The 17,599-nt window shown below is 40.2% G+C and overlaps 1 protein-coding gene and 1 long non-coding RNA gene across 7 annotated transcripts in view; both read left to right on the top strand.

Annotated features, from left to right (window-relative positions):
• LOC110971188 (sodium/potassium/calcium exchanger 3-like) overlaps positions 1 to 17,599 on the top strand; it is a 323,311-nt gene that overhangs the window by 196,687 nt on the left and 109,025 nt on the right. The gene's annotated exons all lie outside the window — the stretch shown is intronic.
• On the top strand, positions 860 to 2,500 carry LOC127537435 (uncharacterized). 2 transcript variants are annotated; one of them, XR_007947060.1, is made up of 2 exons: positions 860 to 1,342; positions 1,482 to 2,500. It is a non-coding gene; the product is annotated as an uncharacterized LOC127537435 (long non-coding RNA). The 2 variants fall into 2 exon arrangements; XR_007947059.1 differs by having other exon boundaries at positions 1,490 to 2,500.

Consider the following 17,599-nt stretch of genomic DNA (forward strand, 5'->3'; position numbering starts at 1 on the left):
AAAATGCAATTTCATTTTCTTCTTCAACACTGCTCATTTTGTGACTAAATGGAAAAAAGCAAAAGCAAACTCAGAAATGCTTTTTCATTTTCGTGTTCGCCCCGCAAAAAGTGTCTCATAATTCAAATGCAAATGCATTCTCAAGTGGCGCAGGAAAGTGACGTCACGGACCCCCCCTCGTTCTGGCCCCTTCTGCATTTTACAGCATTTTAAACAATGCCGGCTCATTGCGCTGCATTTAATTGCACACTACGTCGAACGTTGGTGACAAGGAAACTTGGAATAACTTTCCATAGGTAAGAATTTTTTTTGGTTCTTTTTTCGTTGTTAAATCTTGTTCAGAGTCTATGAGAGCTAACCAGTTAGCCGCTAGCAAAACACTAACGCAAGCTAACAGCTGGACAACCAAACACCAGACGATTATTAGTAGCTGTACTATAGCTGTACAAGTAGTAATACTAAAAGTACACGCAGCAGTAATAGTAATACCAAATGTTCAAGCAGCAGTAGTAGCATAAATAGCCGTTAGAGTAGTAGAAGTGTCAGCATTTGTAATAGTATTACAAGTTGTAGTAGCAGTGACAGTATCAGCAGCAGTAGTTGGTGTATTACTACTACTACTAGTACTCGCATTACTATTAATACCACCAATACTACCAATAGTAGTTATAAAGCCTAACTCGTGTGTGTGTGTGTGTGTGTGTGTATATTTATAGATAGATAGAGAGAGAAAGAGATTAGCATCTATGTTCTTCCTCCAAACCCATTTTATGATTGGGATTTCAGGCAATTCTTTAGGACTGCTCTCACATAATTGAAATGTTACTAAACAATGTTATACTGATCAAATTAAATAACTTTGGTCTCCTGTTCTTTGTCCTTAATTTAGTAGCATGATTTATTTTTAGATATGTTGTTGCGTACAGACTTATATACTTTTTTGCCTATTGCTTTTACTCCATGTAGGTTTCCCAAAGACTTTTGCCTGAGGAGGAAGCCACATAGTGTCATAGAGTCATACCCACCCACTTACTTAAAAATACAGACAACTGAACATCTGACTGTAGAATAGTTTGCAAACAAGGTTATTCACAGTTTAAGCAGTTTTGGTTCATTATCAACAGATATGCATCAAAATAGGAGTTTTGTTGAAGAAAGGTTGTAAGAAATTTGAAGGAAGAAAACCTCTTGACCTCTTTTTCCATTTTGATTTTGAAGGTGATGTGATGTGTGCCGTTCAAGCTTGGTCAGAGATGCTGTACCATCATTTAACGAAAGCTACCACCTTCTAGCTCTGAAAAACAATGGCGGCCTACTGATTCCATCACAAGGCACAGTGAAGGTTTGATTTTATAATCTTGTATTTTTTTTTATCTTTGCATGTTAAAGTTGCTTTCTTCTTTGTTATTTTCTCTGTACTGTAAACTGTCTTTTAGCACTGTGTAAAGCGCTATATAAATATAATTATTTTTATTATTGAGAGTTGCAGAGAGGGTGATTCGCCAGGCATCAACAAAACAAGCTCCAAAGGTGTCAACAGTCTCACACATCGTCCGGGAGGAGATTGGAACGGAGGATGTTTTTCTGCTTGGGGAGCACATTGAAGAAACACATCATTCCAGCTTGTTGTCATTGGTTGTGTTTGCCAAACTTACCCGTACCTTGACTTGCAGAAAGGGAGCACAAGAAAGAAGCTCTGCAAAACAGTCCTCTTTCATCGGTTTTAGCTGTAAAACGTTTGTACATGTGTAAATGTGGTTTGGGTCAGGGATGTCATGTTCTTGTGTTAATACAATAACATTATCATCAAACAACAAAGCCATAAAAATTTCAGACTTGTTTGTTAAAGTACTGTTTGAGTTCATTTTCAAAGTATTTTCCATTGGGTTTTTCTTTGCCCATTTCGTTTTGTGAATATGAAATTTGCCCAGCATGATGATAGTCTGCAACAAAAGGGAAAGGCTGTAGGGTATGGAGGGATTTTCCAACTGAAAGAGGATGTGGCTCTCCTGGAGGCTGATCCTGTGTCTGGTTTTGTTATGGATTAGGTTTTGTATATGATTCCAGAGGTTTTTACTGTATGAACATTGATAAAAAAGGTGGATGATGGTTTCTGGTTCTGTTTGGCAAAAGTCGCAGTTGTAGTCTATATTTAATTTAAAACTCTCCGGGTTTTTTTGCCGGATATACATTGTGACAGATTTTGTATGATATTTCTTTGACCTTATTGTGAATGAGCAGCTTCTCTCCAACCAGCCATGCTCCTCTCCAGTTTATTTCCCCGTACAGTGAACTCCAGTAAGAGTTGGCTGCCGGTCGATTTGAAGGTTGAATGAGATTCCTGATAAATTTATTTGAGCAGATTTTGGTTGTTATGTCTATGTTATGGATGAATAATTTAGCACCATTTTTCTAAGTAAGAGGGTGGAATTGGGAACCTTTCAGGAGCTGCAGAATTTCGATTGGTATTGCGTTGGAAATTGTAGTGTATTCTATTTGTGAGATGGTATTTGTTAATAAATTGGTTGTACGGTAAGATTTGTCCTTGTTCATCGATTAACTGATTGACCCATAATACTCCCTGATCAAACCAAGATTTGTAAAATATGGTTTTGTTTCTGTGCTGTATATGTTGGTTGTTCCATATGTAGCAGCTGGATGGCGAGAAGCCGCGTTTGTAGATCAGCCCCCAGGGGAGCAACGCCTGTTTATGGAAGTTTGATAATTGAATTGGTATTTTGTCAATTTTATAATTACATTTAAGTAAACAATGAATTCCTCCTAATTTTTTGAATAAATAATTTGGAATTGCATTCCACATATTAACATTTTCTTTAATGAGGCGACATAACCAATTAAGTTTGAACATATTATTCATAGTTTCAAAACTTAAAACTTCCAACCCTCCATTTCCCCTCTGGGTACAGAGAATCTCTTTTTTTAGATTATATATATATATATATATATATATATATATATATATATATATACACACACACATATAACATATATATATATACACACACACATATAACAAGGAGCTTGGCTAGAACAGGAGTTTATTTACATATACCATACACAGGTACATTGTTGTGTGTTTCCCTGAGTAAGTAACACTTCACACCCCACCCTGTCAAACTCATCAGGTTTAAAATGTTTGCAGCAAACCCCACTCTCCTCAAAGCTGCTTCCCACTTTCTCCTCAGCTGAAAGTCTTTGGGAAACCTACATGCAGTAAAAACAACAGGCAAAAAAGTATATAAGTCTGTACACAACAACATATCTAAAAATAAATCATGCTACTAAATTAAGGGCAAAGAACAGAAGTAGCCAATATTCTGGAGACCAAAGTTATTTAATTTGATCAGTATAACATTGTTTAGTAACATTTCAATTATGTGAGAGCAGTCCTAAAGAATTGCCTGAAATCCCAATCATAAAATGGGTTTGGAGGAAGAACATAGATGCTAATCTCTCTGTCTCTCTCCTTCTCTCTCTCTCTCTCTCTCTAGCTATATATATGTGTATATATATATATATATATATATATATATATATATATATATATATATACACACACACACACGAGTTAGGCTTTATAACTACTATTGGTAGTATTGGTGGTATTAATAGTAATGCGGGTACTAGTAGTAGTAGTAATACACCAACTATTGCTGCTGATACTGTCACTGCTACTACAACTTGTAATACTATTACAAATGCTGACACTTCTACTACTCTAACAGCTATTTATACTACTACTGCTGCTTGAACGTTTGGTATTACTATTACTGCTGCGTGTACTTTTAGTATTACTACTACTACTGCTTGTACAGCTATAGACCCTTTATTTGTTTACAAACATTGTGACGTTTTTGTGGGCGGGGCTTATGCTGGAGGCAAAAGCGGAGCGAGAAGTCAAGCGGGACTGGGAGTATATAGTTTGCGCTGGGAGTTTGCGCTGCAAACTCGAGCATTTTTAACCCGTTAAACTTCAGTGTACCGCCGGCGGTACACTTACTAATTTTCATAGGAATTTAAAGAATGTCCGAAGGCTGCAAACGCGATTATATAAACACTATACGCCAATGGAAAGCTTAGATTCTCATGAATCCGCCGGTATAAACCACTTTCAGATGTGATTACCACAGCGGGTAATATAAACACATTTGTCCGACAAACAACGAATATCCATCCATCCTTTCTCTGTACACAACTTTAACGTACACAGCGCGACTCACATTTGCGGGTTCATTATTACACACAGATGAAAATATTACACAAAAAACGGCCATAATCCAACCTTGGACATCCAGACGACACAAGCCAGTAAACTATTTTGTCCAAAACATGTCCTGAAGTCGGTATATAATCCACGAATCGGTCGTTTTCAAGGAAATGCACGTCACGATGCGTGTCCAATATTCCCTGTATTTCTCGTCGTATTTAACGGGTTATTGTTTTTGATTGTATTTTTTCTGTGTCTTGTTGTATTCTTGTTCTTATGGTGTGTGTATTTGGACCCAGTGTCTGGAATAAAGCTGAATTGAATTGAATTGAATTGAATATTTTTATTTACAAATAGAATATTAGCGATTTTTTGTACTGAAAATGGCTGGAATTGACTGCAGCTGATCGCCTCTGTCCAGTCTTTTCGCCTCAGTGCATTTTAACCACAACTGTCTTCGTTCCCTCTGAGCACAAGTGTTCGGTGGAATCCTATAAAACTTTAATTTGCGTTCGCCAATGTCATTCCTCCTATTCTGGCTTCCAAAAACACAGCAGGACGACATTTTAGAAAAGTTGATAGAGCCTAGTCCCTCAGTCTTTCGCCTTTCGGTCACGGCCGCGGGCTTCCTCTTTTGCCTCCAGCTAAAGCTGTGATGTCATTCGTGACGTGGGTCATTAAAGGGTCTATAGTACAGCTACTAATAATCGTCTGGTGTTTGGTTGTCCAGCTGTTAGCTTGCGTTAGTGTTTTGCTAGCGGCTAACTGGTTAGCTCTCATAGACTCTGAACAAGATTTAACAATGAAAAAAGAACCAAAAAAAATTCTTACCTATGGAAAGTTATTCCAAGTTTCCTTGTCTCCAACGTTCGACGTTGTGTGCAATTAAATGCAGCACAATGAGCCGGCATTGTTTAAAATGCTGTAAAATGCAGAAGGGGCCAGAACGAGGGGGGGTCCGTGACGTCACTTTCCTGCGCCACTTGAGAATGCATTTGCATTTGAATTATGAGACACTTTTTGCGGGGCGAACACGAAAATGAAAAAGCATTTCTGAGTTTGCTTTTGCTTTTTCATTTAGTCACAAAATGAGCAGTGTTGAAGAAGAAAATGAAATTGCATTTTGGAATATTGCTTTTTCATTTCATTTTTGAGTCAAATAGTGCAGCAATGACTTTGAAATGCAAAAGCATTTCTGCTAATGCTTTTGCATTTTCGAATTTGACATTTCAAATTGAATTTTGTTGCCTTTTTGCTGGTGAATGTTTTGAAAATGAAAAAGCATTTCTGAGTTTGCTTTTGCTTTTTCATTTAGTCACAGAATGAGCAGTGTTGAAGAAGAAAATTAAATTGCATTTTGGAATATTGCTTTTTCATTTCATTTTTGAGTCAAATAGTGCAGCCATGACTTTGAAATGCAAAAGCATTTCTGCTAATGCTTTTGAATTTGAGTTTTGAGTCACATTCGCTTCCATACAAAATGGGCGAGCAAATGCAAAAACAAATGCTAGAGAAGTGGCTGAAAGTTTAGACATTGACATGACATTTCCACCAAAACGACAACGTAAACAACCCGCCAGTTTATGTATGAAGGCAGAGAGGAAACTCAGTCTACTCCAGAAGAACTCTTCAATACAGAGTTTTTTCTTCTTCTAGTAGATGCTACTCTGACCAGCCTAACTGACAGGTTTTCAAGACTTAAAGATGTTTATGACCTGTATGGCTTCCTTTTGTCAAAGGAGGAAATGTCTGCAGCTGTTCAAAATGACACCCTGACAGAAAAGTTAAAAATTTTGAAAAAGCACTTCATGACATAGATTGTGACGATTTAATACTAGAGGTCAGAGCTGCATATCATGCATTTCCCGATAATGTAACTTCCCCAAGAGAAATGCTTGACTATATTTACAAAGAGCAGCTTCTGGATCTGTATGCAAATCTCAGTATTGCCTTTCGACTTTTATTGACACTGCCCATCACTGTTGCCTCTGGCGAGAGAAGCTTTTCATCACTCAAGTTGATAAAACATTATCTCAGATCAACTATGTCTCAGGAAAGGCTTTCAGGATTAGCTTTAATTTCGACTGAGCACAAGGTAGGACGATCATTGAATTTAGAAGACATGGTCACTGCATTTGCACAAGCCAAGGCGAGAAAGCAACACTGTTAGATTTTGTTTTTACAAAAAATCCTAAAGGCTTATGTGCACTTTTGTATATACTTTTCTATGTTTCTTATACATTGCATTTCAGGAACCTATGCACATACTTGATTAATTTTTTTTTCTTTATTTAATTATGTTGTTTGCTTTTATTGTGGGTTTTTTAAATAGTTTTTTAAATAGTTTTTCTTTTCTAAAAGCATTTTAAAAACTGTGACACCTTACAAACATATATGCACTTTTTGACATTGCACTGTGTAAACTATTGATGTTTGTTAGTTTACCATTTTGGAATTACCTTGTTCTTATTCTGGTTGAATTTTCCATTTTTTATTGTCCTAATATACACGCAATGTTTACATTTTTTGAGTACATGCCAAAATAAAAACTACATGCATATTGCAACGTTTTTGATCTGTGACAATTCCTTATAACGGCGACATATATTATAATACACCCCATCGTCCCATCAGTACTTCAGAGGGCCCCCTGTTACTTTTTGCTTGGGGCCCCAGGGGACCCTTGCTACGGCACTGGCAAAGTCCGCTTATTTTAAGCGACTTTGGGCTTGTTTTTCTGTAAAGTCGCTTGCAAATTTCATCAATTGCGGGTTGTGGGTTTTTGGGCTTGTTTTCTAAAGCGTAGTCGCTTATTTAGGCTTGCTTTGCTGCCTGTATGAACACCTCCTCATTCCCTCCCAGTTCTCCACAACAAAGCGAAATACATTAGTTTGTCCTTTTCCAGGACCCGTCCACTCCCCCGAATCTCGGTTATCGCCCACACTCACAAACATGCAGAGGACTTGTGGATGTTTGTAGGAGAGATGTAGAGAAGACCCGACGCCAGGTACAGCGAATAGACCTCAGACCTCCGTGTCTGCGTCTCTGTTTGCCCACCTGCCCGGTCCTGTTGTTGGGTTGCCTGGTGACAGACACTGCTACAGACGCTGCTGCAGCCGCACGTTTAAAAATGTCTCCTGCCAAAACTCCACCACGTCCGAAGAAGCAAAAACATTTGCAAAAGTACAGACGTGAGTGGGAAGACTCGAACTCCTGGCTTGACAGCGTTAGTGGCAATAGGTACAAGGCAAACTGTGTTTTCTGTTGCTCGTGGACTGGCTGAAGTAAGGCAACATCAGGAGACCAACATGTCAGAAACATGAAAACAGAGAGGACCCAACCAGCAGGTCACAGTTTATCATCCCCAATCATCTCCTGAAGTCCATATGGTAAGGGACATCATGATGTAATCAGCCAGATTTCCTACAGTGTCTGGTTGTGAATTTACCAGAGGATGCTTATAATCATGCTGATGTGGTCATAGACTCTACAGTATTTTAGTGACTCAATAAATGCCTAAGTTATTATTATTTTTTAATGCATTTAAGTTTTAATAGACATTTATTGAATTGCTATATATGTAATCAATAAATGGATTTTGCCCATCTCAAGAAAAACTCACTCAGAACTCTGATATGTTAAAAGTACTAAAGAAATGAGCATACACACATAAATGGATTGATACATTAATCGTGTAAAGATAAGATTCATATTTAGAATTTATTTGTACAGTAATCTGCATTGAATGTTTTAAATAAAATGCAATCTACTACTCCTTGGGTGGTAGTGGACCTGAAGAGCCGTCCATCACTTATGTAGCTAGCTAATGTTAGAGACGGAGGGAGAGGGGGGATCCTCTGTGAAGGTTTTTTTGTGTGTGTGTGCTTTATGGTAATTACAGCCCGGTCTCACAAGGATTCGTGAAACTGTCACGTAAATTAATCTATGGTTTCGTGCGCACCAACACGATTTTCTCATGTTTTTCGTGTTGCTCACAACGAAATTCAAACCAATGTTCTTTGTGTTGCTCACAACAAAATTCAAACCAATGTTTTTCGTGTTGCTCACAACGAAATTCACACCAATGTATTTCAAGCGGAGGACTTTTCGTGCCACTCAGAACGTATTTCAAACAAATGGGTATATTATATTTTTAATGTAAAAGCGTTGCGAATCCAACGCTATATTTTGCATTACATCGTCCCATATTTATAATGTGATGCCTTTATTTTTGCTGCAGGATTTGGGTATTTGAGATTAAAAAACGTTAGTGTTTGTTTGTTTGCAAACGGGTTTGATTTTGTTTTCATCGGTCAGAGTCTAGATAATTTTATTCATTGTCTTAGTTTTGTGGTTTTATTTTTTGATGCTCTTTATTTGGGACATTTCTTACAATAATTCTATAATCCAATATTTGGATATTCTTAAGGCCCGGTCACACCGCCCAAACTTTGCTGGAGCGTTCCTTGAACGGTAGGGAGGGGGGCCGAATTTCGACAACGCTCGTCACCGCGCACAAAATGGGAAAAAACTCGAAAACACGGGCATTGGCTTAGTGGTGCACCGCTGAAGCCGGCGTTGCTTTAGCGTTGCTTTAGCGGTAGCGAACGTTGGTTTAGCGGTGATGCGAGCGTTGGTATAGCGGCGTTCTGCGCATGCGGGCGTTGGCTCGGCGGGGGTATAAAGTTGGTTTAGCGGCATACCGCTTGTGACTACGGAGCTGAACGGATCGTTTTGATACAAGTTCTGATAGATTTTTGATAGAAGTGCTGGAAGGCTCGTGGATCCTCATTCCTCAGCTCCACCATCAGCTTGTCATACAGTCCATGTTCAGGCCTTCTCAGTATCCACTGTCTGACCCACACAACTCTGTCTCTGCTTCTTCTCTCTCTTCTCCTTCTGTCAACAGCTTGTTGCAATCTGAAGAGGCTCTGATTCTGCTGCTGGACTAGTGCACCAATCATAGGAAGTCTCTCAGCATCCATGGTGATACAGTTTTACTGTAACTTTGAGCAAATTCGATATAGATGAGGTCTGAACTCAACGGCAGCTCGATTCCAAATGAGCTCCTGGTCCATTTCTCCCCGTATGTATAGCCAAATTCTGGTCCCGCTCCGACACCTCTATACCCACGCCAAACCAAAGTTCATCGCCGCCATGGATCGCTGCTTCAACGCCCGACACCGTTCCAGCAACCCCGTGTCCGCTCGTAAAAGGCTTACAACTGCTCCACCGAAGTTTGTGCAACGTTTAATTGCCGCCCGGGCAACGCTGCCGAAGCAGCAGTGGTCCAACGTTCAAGATTTCTACGTTGGCCTAGCGGACCCAAGCGTCCACGAACTTGCGTCTAGCGGTGCCAAACTTTGACTGGGCGTTGGTGGAGCGGGGGTGAACTTTGCCAGGGCGGAAAATTGCCCCATCCTCACCGCTCGCAATATTTTGTGCAGCTCAAAACTTTCGGAGCGGTAGGAGGGCCCCTCCAGAAACATCAGCGTTGCTTTAACGGGGGCCAACTTCTGTTAAACGGTGGTGAACGGTTACGAGCGGTGATGAATCGATAAAAGTGATATAAATCATAGATGGAGTATCAACATCATTCACACATATATATATATAATAGATAAAAGTTATATATCAGAGAAAATTATTATATAAATCACATATAGACTATCACTATAATTCAGACATATATATTAAAAAAGATATGTCAGAAAATGATATTATATATATATATTGTTTTATATAGAAATATGTGTTCATTTGTCAGCATTTTGTATATATATGTATATATAGCGTAATAATATATTGTCTCTTCAAATTATTAAAATAATTGACTTTACTGCTATTATCTGCTTCTCAAACATATATTAGTGTGTGTGTGTGTTTACAGTGTTTGCAAAATACCTGTCTACAGTCGAGCTTAATTTCAGAATATTCTATTACCTATTATTATTATCTATTATTTCCGCTATGAATATTACTATGTTCAGCACCCCATTGATTTACACCTGCATTTTGTGCTTCATGGTGCTAGGTGTGCTGTTTGCATGTTGGACATTGTTTTACACAGACACCACCAAAGAAGAAAGGTGCTGAAGTGCTGCATGTTTTGTTTTTGTTTTTTTTTAAATTGAAACAGGAGTCTGTCCGCATGAATGTCCAATGGGTTAAGGGTTGTCCATGAGTTTGATATCTTCAATCATGTTAAAAAGTTTTACAGCAGTCCGTTTTTTCATATGTTTCAGTGATGAGAAGAATAGAGACATTTCTTTATGAAACATATTAAAAATAGGTTTACATTTTAGAAATCTGCATTTGTGTATGAAAAATTTCCCTAATCTATACAGCAGACCAGAATCAAACCTGCATCGGAGACCAGCTCCTGTACATGAGTCGCCTGCTTAACTTGCTGAGCTATATGGGCATCGGATACCCACTATACAAAATTATTTAATAAATACCAGCGCACCGGCCCTTCGGTCAAACGGCCGAATGATGTTTACACAAATTTTGGCCCGAAGCCACATCTAATTGCCGACCCCTGTATTACATTATAAATATGGGACGATGTAATGCAAAATATAGCGTTGGATTCGCAACGCTTTTACATTAAAAATATAATATACCCATTCAAAATGCCCTAACTCGCTTAAATCTGACCGAGGAGAAACATGACACACGAGGAATATTTGATTAATGAAACGCTCTATTCAGGTGTGATTAAGATTCAGATATGAAAACAAAATCAAACCCGTTTGCAAACAAACAAACACTAACGTTTTTTAATCTCAAATACCCAAATCCTGCAGCAAAAATAAAGGCATCACATTATAAATATGGGACGATGTAATGCAAAATATAGCGTTGGATTCGCAACGCTTTTACATTAAAAATATAATATACCCATTCGTTTGAAATACGTTCTGAGTGGCACGAAAAGTCCTCCGCTTGAAATACATTGGTGTGAATTTCGTTGTGAGCAACACGAAAAACATGAGAAAATCGTGTTGGTGCGCACGAAACCATAGATTAATTTACGTGACAGTTTCATGAATCCTTGTGAGACCGGGTTGGTAATTACAACCTGTGGTTCTGACAACAGACTTTAAGTCAAAAGAAATCACACATTGACTCAGACTTTACATGACATTAAAGTGCAACTAAACCCCCAGTCACAGCAGGTTTTCATGCACTGTTTGAAAACTACATCCTGCTTGCTTAATCCTGGTTTTTAGAAATTTGGTGCCAAGGTCATAACACCAACACTGACGTGTTTCATCATCGTACAGTCATATCATTTAGTTTACAGCTCAAAAAATGTTTGCATGTTAAGAACGTCTTTAAGCTTCAAGTTGTCCACATCAGATTGTATCATAGCTAACAATGAAGATTATCAAAGGTAAAATAGAGTTCAGTCAGTGTGAATCTTGTAGGAGACATTAAAGAATGAAGAGGAAGGGAAAAACCATCAGCTTTTCCCAGCCTAAAAGAAGAAAGAAGGAAGAACATCCCAGAGAGGAGATGGAGGAGGAAGAGTTCAGAGAGAGAAATGAAGGCATGCAGAGCTCAGACAGAGAAAGGTAAATCAGAGACTGTCTCTGGTCCATATGGTATGAATATTGCTTTAGTATTATATATCTGAGTACGACATAACCTGTGACAATAATGACCTTTTTGGACAAAATATTATCTGATTTAGTTCCTCTTTTAATTTTAAGATGATAAGTAGATATTTAATTCTTAAGAATATCCAAATATTGGATTATAGAATTATTGTAAGAAATGTCCCAAATAAAGAGCATCAAAAAATAAAACCACAAATCTAAGACAATGAATAAAATTATCTAGACTCTTACTGATGAGTTGATAATGTAATCATTGTAACAGGCCTACCATAACCATAGATCACACAAATGCAGGTTTCCCATTGTCTAGTCTTAGTGTCAGCCAGCTGACAAATACAAATTATATTTACTAATTTAACATACTTAATTTGACAATGCCTGCTGGCTGCCAGTCTATACACACACAGCCTGAAACACACACACACACACACACACACACACACACACACACACACACATATATATATATATATATATATATATATATATATATATATATATATTTGTCAGGGTAGAGACTGCCACCCTATTATTTTTTCTCTAGATCCACCCCTGCCTAAGGGCAATTAATGGTCCTGTATCCCAAAGAAGGGGAGGTGTACAGGTAAGGACAGAGACGATGAGAAGCACAGACGTTTGTGGATTAATGCACCTTGTGAGACCTGAATTCAGTGGAGTGGGAGGGTGATAGAGAGCATTTACTAAGGTTTGATAGAATGTTTATGAACCAGGGAGAAAGCACACTTAGATTTTTTTTATGCCACTAAACATTTAAATCTAAAAAGCAATCTAAAAAAAAAAAAACAGCATCCACACACAAGCTTTACTTATCTCTTACTTTTTTGTAAGTTTCCAGCAAGACATTGACAACTATCATTCATACTGATTAGTGAAAAATTGACAATGCTACTTCTCAAGACAGTTAAGGCCCATTGTGCAGTGGAAAAAAAATCAGCATTTAGACATACATTTAAATTTTTATTTTTTATTTTTTATTTTTTAAAAAGCCATCAACTACTCAAAAAATTAAGGTCATGATGCAAAAGTCAAAAGCAGAGTTTGGCCATGCCTGGTGTTCACATGAGAGCAGGGCTGCATCTGTTGCTTGGTTTCCCTCCATTCACTGCATGCATGCATGTGTGTTTTTCTGTCCAACACAACAGATGCTACAGCACGCTTTGTAATAGATGGAGGAAAGCCATCTGTCATCTGAAAAAAGCAGCGTCTTTTCTGCGGCTCTCAAAACACAGTGGCATCCTCAGATACTGTCCCTACTGGAGCCACAGAGCTTTTATGTAATGCTCAGAATATTACATAAGTGTTGGGCGGCAGCGGTGTGGGTTGAGGTTGGGTCGACTGCTCTCTGCCCCTGGAGTGACGAGCTGTACGTCTACGCTAGTGTCAATCCACATTGATCTCACAGAGCTTGGGGATTTAACAGATGACTGTGTGTGTGTGTGTGTGTGTGTGTGTGTGTGTGTGTGTGTGTGTGTGTGTGTGTGTGTGTGTGTGTGTGTGTGTGTGTGTGTGTGTGTGTGTGTGTTGCTAAAGCTTTGTCTCACATTTGTGTCATTCCCAAAAATATGTACAATTGCTTCCATGATTCACTGCATTGGCCCCAAAATAGAATTACCCAGTTGTGAGACCCCTATTTCCAATAGCAGATTCGTAGAAAATAATCTGCAGATTAGAAACACTTTGACAGTCATCTCAGTGGCTGAAAACAGTTGTTAGCCTAGAAACATTCATGTGACACTCTCCCTAGAGAGTGTTGCTCTCAAATAAAATCAGTATCTCATGTTGTCAATATATTAATGTATAGTTGTCAAATGTAAGACAGCTTCCACTACATCCAGTTCAAAGAACCACTGTCAACCAGATTTGATATCTTTCTTACTATTTTCTTTTCAAACTTAGGGCAAACACTCATTATGTTAACAAGTGACTGTAGCCTTGATTTTAAACAAAACCACCTGCTCAGCAATGTTACCACACAGAGATGCTCAGTTTCCTAATGTAGAGGCATTTTCATCTTGTTGTGTTTGACTATGTTAAGTCCACCAGAGTCCATGTGGACTCCTCCATGGACATCTGTGAGTAGCCCAAAATTTGTCAGAATGGCAACTGTGTTGCTAGGATGGTAGCGTACATACTAAGCAATAATGTGCATGTGTAGAATATGTAGATATGGCCTACTGCATCAGAAATCTGAGAGCAAAGGTTTCATGAGTGAAAAGAAGGTGCCTGAATACATGGTGGAAGGCTTCATCTGGAGTATAGAAAATCATACAGGAGAGAGTAATATGGGACACTTCTCGTCAAATTTTGACAGGTCCCAATCAGAAGCTGCCACGTCATAAGGGGGCAGGACTAATGTGTGCGGTCCGATGAGAGATGGCCATGTCATACAGTCCCTCCCTCGTCCGCCATATTTGTAGTTTTTATTTTTTAACAAAAGGAAATGACGAATTTGAAAATGCTGGAAAGGATAGTTTCAAAAAATTTTTATTAAAAAAAATTTATAACACAGGCATAATAATAAAGGGTCATCCAATGAGGTGTGAGGGGAAGGGCGAATGAGAACCAATGAGAAGAGGAGGTTGGGTCTTCTTTATATATAAATGGGACTAGGCCTCTGTGTAGGCCCCAAGGTGGAATAGAACTCACCATGGCTCAGAAAATGTTGGATGTCAGGGGGTACGCGGTTCCCGGAGCCGGCGGCAGCGGCAAATCTCGGGCCCTGCCACGTCCGGAGCCGACGGTCATCAGCGAGACGCCCATCACCATCTTCCGCGAGAGGCCTTCGATACTGTGGGCCCCTAGGAGATCCATGAAGTACCTCCAGTGGACCCAGCTGCCTCCGGCCGAGTCTCTGGAGGAGGAACGGCCTCTCAAGCCCTACGAAATGCCGGGCTCCTGGGGCTGGGTTTTCAAGTACAAGACGGGGGAGCTCTGCTTCTACCAGCTGGAGGAGGGAGAAATGCAGAGGCCTCTAGCCGTCTCTGCCATGTTGACCTCCATCGACTGGAGCGTGCTGAAGATGGTCATGCAGCAGCATCTCCGAGAGACTTCTCAGGAAAATACACCCGAGCCTGTATCCTCTAAACGGGCAAAGTTGGAAAACCTCCCCGCTAGTACAGAGGTGCTCCTGAAACGAGCGGTCTTCAGTGCGGTATGGCAATCCAGACCCATAGTGGTGTCAGGCAGATGATACTTCAGAACCACCCTCTGATCAATGGGGAAGATGAAGCCCGCAGAGTTCTTTGTTTTGGAGAGTTACAACGCTGACTGTGGGGTATTTCATACTGTCCTGGTCTTACCACTGGCTGCATGGATTGAGTGGATGGAGAAGGCCGCAGAAAAGATCACCACGCTCTTTTCTAATTGCCAGAGTTGGAGGGATACTCTATCCGTCAAAAAAATTTATCATTCTAAGATCACGCCCTCTACTTTACAGCCACGCCTCTTTTTCCGGTCACCGCTTCATCACCGCCCACTCCTATGCTTTATAAAGACGGTCGGTTGAACCGATGATCACAGAGCCTCTCAACCTGCCTACTGATCAACATGAACCCGGTCAACCAACAGCCCAAAAACCACCGTTGTTCCACCAGAGTGGTATCCGTGTCGCAAAAAGCTCTTTGGTTCTGCTCACAGGAGGATTTGATGCAGTTTGACGGCTCTCTGGAAACCAGCATGCCGACCCTCTTTGCGGACTGTTCTGAGCCGGCTCCTCCCGGATTCCCGACAGCAGAAGGCTCAGCAGAAGCCCCAGAAGCAGAAGTCCCAGAAGCAGCAGCCCCAACACCACCACCGCCATCGCCAGCCTCCCCAGAAGCGGTACCCCCAGAGGCAGCGGCGGAAGCAGCAGCACCTTCACCAACACCAGAGGATGAGGTGGATGGTTGGGTGTCTTCGATGCTCATCAGCAGCATCAAAACGGTTGTGTTTCATCTGCTGAACCTTATCCTCTGCAGTTACCGGCGCGAGCACTGCTACGGCTGTCAGGTCAACCATCCCAGTCAGAGACAGCACGAGTGTCTGAAGATGTTGGACAATGACTACTTTCAGCTCCACTTTCACAGGCTGATGGGGAGGCTTTTCAGTCCTCGTTTCATCCCGACCATTCAACACCTTCTGAACTTCCGCAGAATCTCAGCCGATGATGCCCGAGTTCAAGCTGTGGCGGAGACTCTGCTGTATGAGCTGAAAACAGCGAAAGAGTTCAGAGTTCCCATCAGTGAGATGTACGACGACCTGATTGGGGAGGATGTGGTGAAAATTGGGCAACTGCAGACGGTGACTGAATTCTGGAACGGTAGTACCTGTTGATCATGGGAAATGTGTGGACAACACCTGAGACGGATGACTTGTGCTAGATAAATCTTTTGCATCAAGCGATTAAAAACAGTTTCAACCGAGAGAAAACTCGAGACTGGAAAATATGATGGAGACGGTTAGAACCCACTCTTTGTCTGCACCTTAGGGTGAGACTGTACGTCGTACCATATCTGTCAGGAATACTGATCTGTCAGATACCTTTAAAGACATTTTAAAAGAATTGTAAATTTTGTATCACGAAATGTTTTCTCTGTACTGTTTTTTTTAAAGTACTACTTTAGTACTTGTTTCCTAAAAATCTATAAAAATGTTGTTTTCAAAAATGTTATGTTTTATAAAATGTTTTACTGTTGTTTGATGACCTCCTGATAATTTGTTTTTTATTGTTTGTCAATAAAAAGAATGAGAAATAATGAATCTTTATTTTAAATGTGTGCATTTCCTGTTTCTTTTCCAAAAACGTAAGAGAAACCCGCGAGCAATGTGTCTGGCAGACGCATCATGAAAAAACTTTACAATCCACCCTCACACATGAACAAATGAAAGGTGTGAGAACATATGCCGGCTCTGCCTCCAATAATATATGTATCATACACATATCACAAATGTGGGGCAAATAAAGAATATCGCTGTCAAAACAAGCAGACTCACCGAGCGGGTTCCGTGGGCAATGACTAATAGGGGTTGACCCAGAACACAATGAAGACAGTTCATACAGTACATCTCTTTATTGCAGATACGTAGCCAATATTTGTTTCCTAGCAGTGGCAAGCAACATTTGGACTAGCCATTGGTAGCTAGTTCATGGATGCTGCTGTCCAAGGAAGGCTGTATATTGTGATGGTAATGTCCGTGCCCATAAAGACCTGTTCCAATATCTTGGCTACCTCGGTCCACTCCAGTTGATCCAAGCCGCAGCCAATACTGTGAGAACACGCAGCAAGAGAGGACAGACAATCAGCCATTATCACTGTTGATACTATCATACCAGGGATACCACATCGTTCACATATCGAGGCATTGACAACTTCTGTACCCCGTTCCGTATACAATGTGACCTCATATCCTCAAGGCTGTGTAGTAGACTGGTATATGTGGGTTTATGAAAGGCTCTTTGTTTTGTAACCTGGAACAAGAGACATGTATATAGAGGTTTTGGTCCCACAATTCAACATAACCACATAACAAGCATGACGGATTAAGGTGGGTGCAGTTGGCGCATACTAGATAGTAGATGAAACGGCCTTCTCTCAGTAGCACAGCACATTGACCAGGCGCCTTCCCTGTACGAGACACACATGGAGAGCTTCAACAACCCAAACTCTTGGAGGGGCAGGGGAGGTGAATTCTGCTTACCCTTCTTACTCACTCTGTTTCAGTAGCTCGGAAACACCTTTAAACTTCT

Source organism: Acanthochromis polyacanthus, chromosome 15, assembly GCF_021347895.1.
Source record: "Acanthochromis polyacanthus isolate Apoly-LR-REF ecotype Palm Island chromosome 15, KAUST_Apoly_ChrSc, whole genome shotgun sequence".
In the NCBI taxonomy this organism is placed as follows: domain Eukaryota; kingdom Metazoa; phylum Chordata; class Actinopteri; family Pomacentridae; genus Acanthochromis; species Acanthochromis polyacanthus.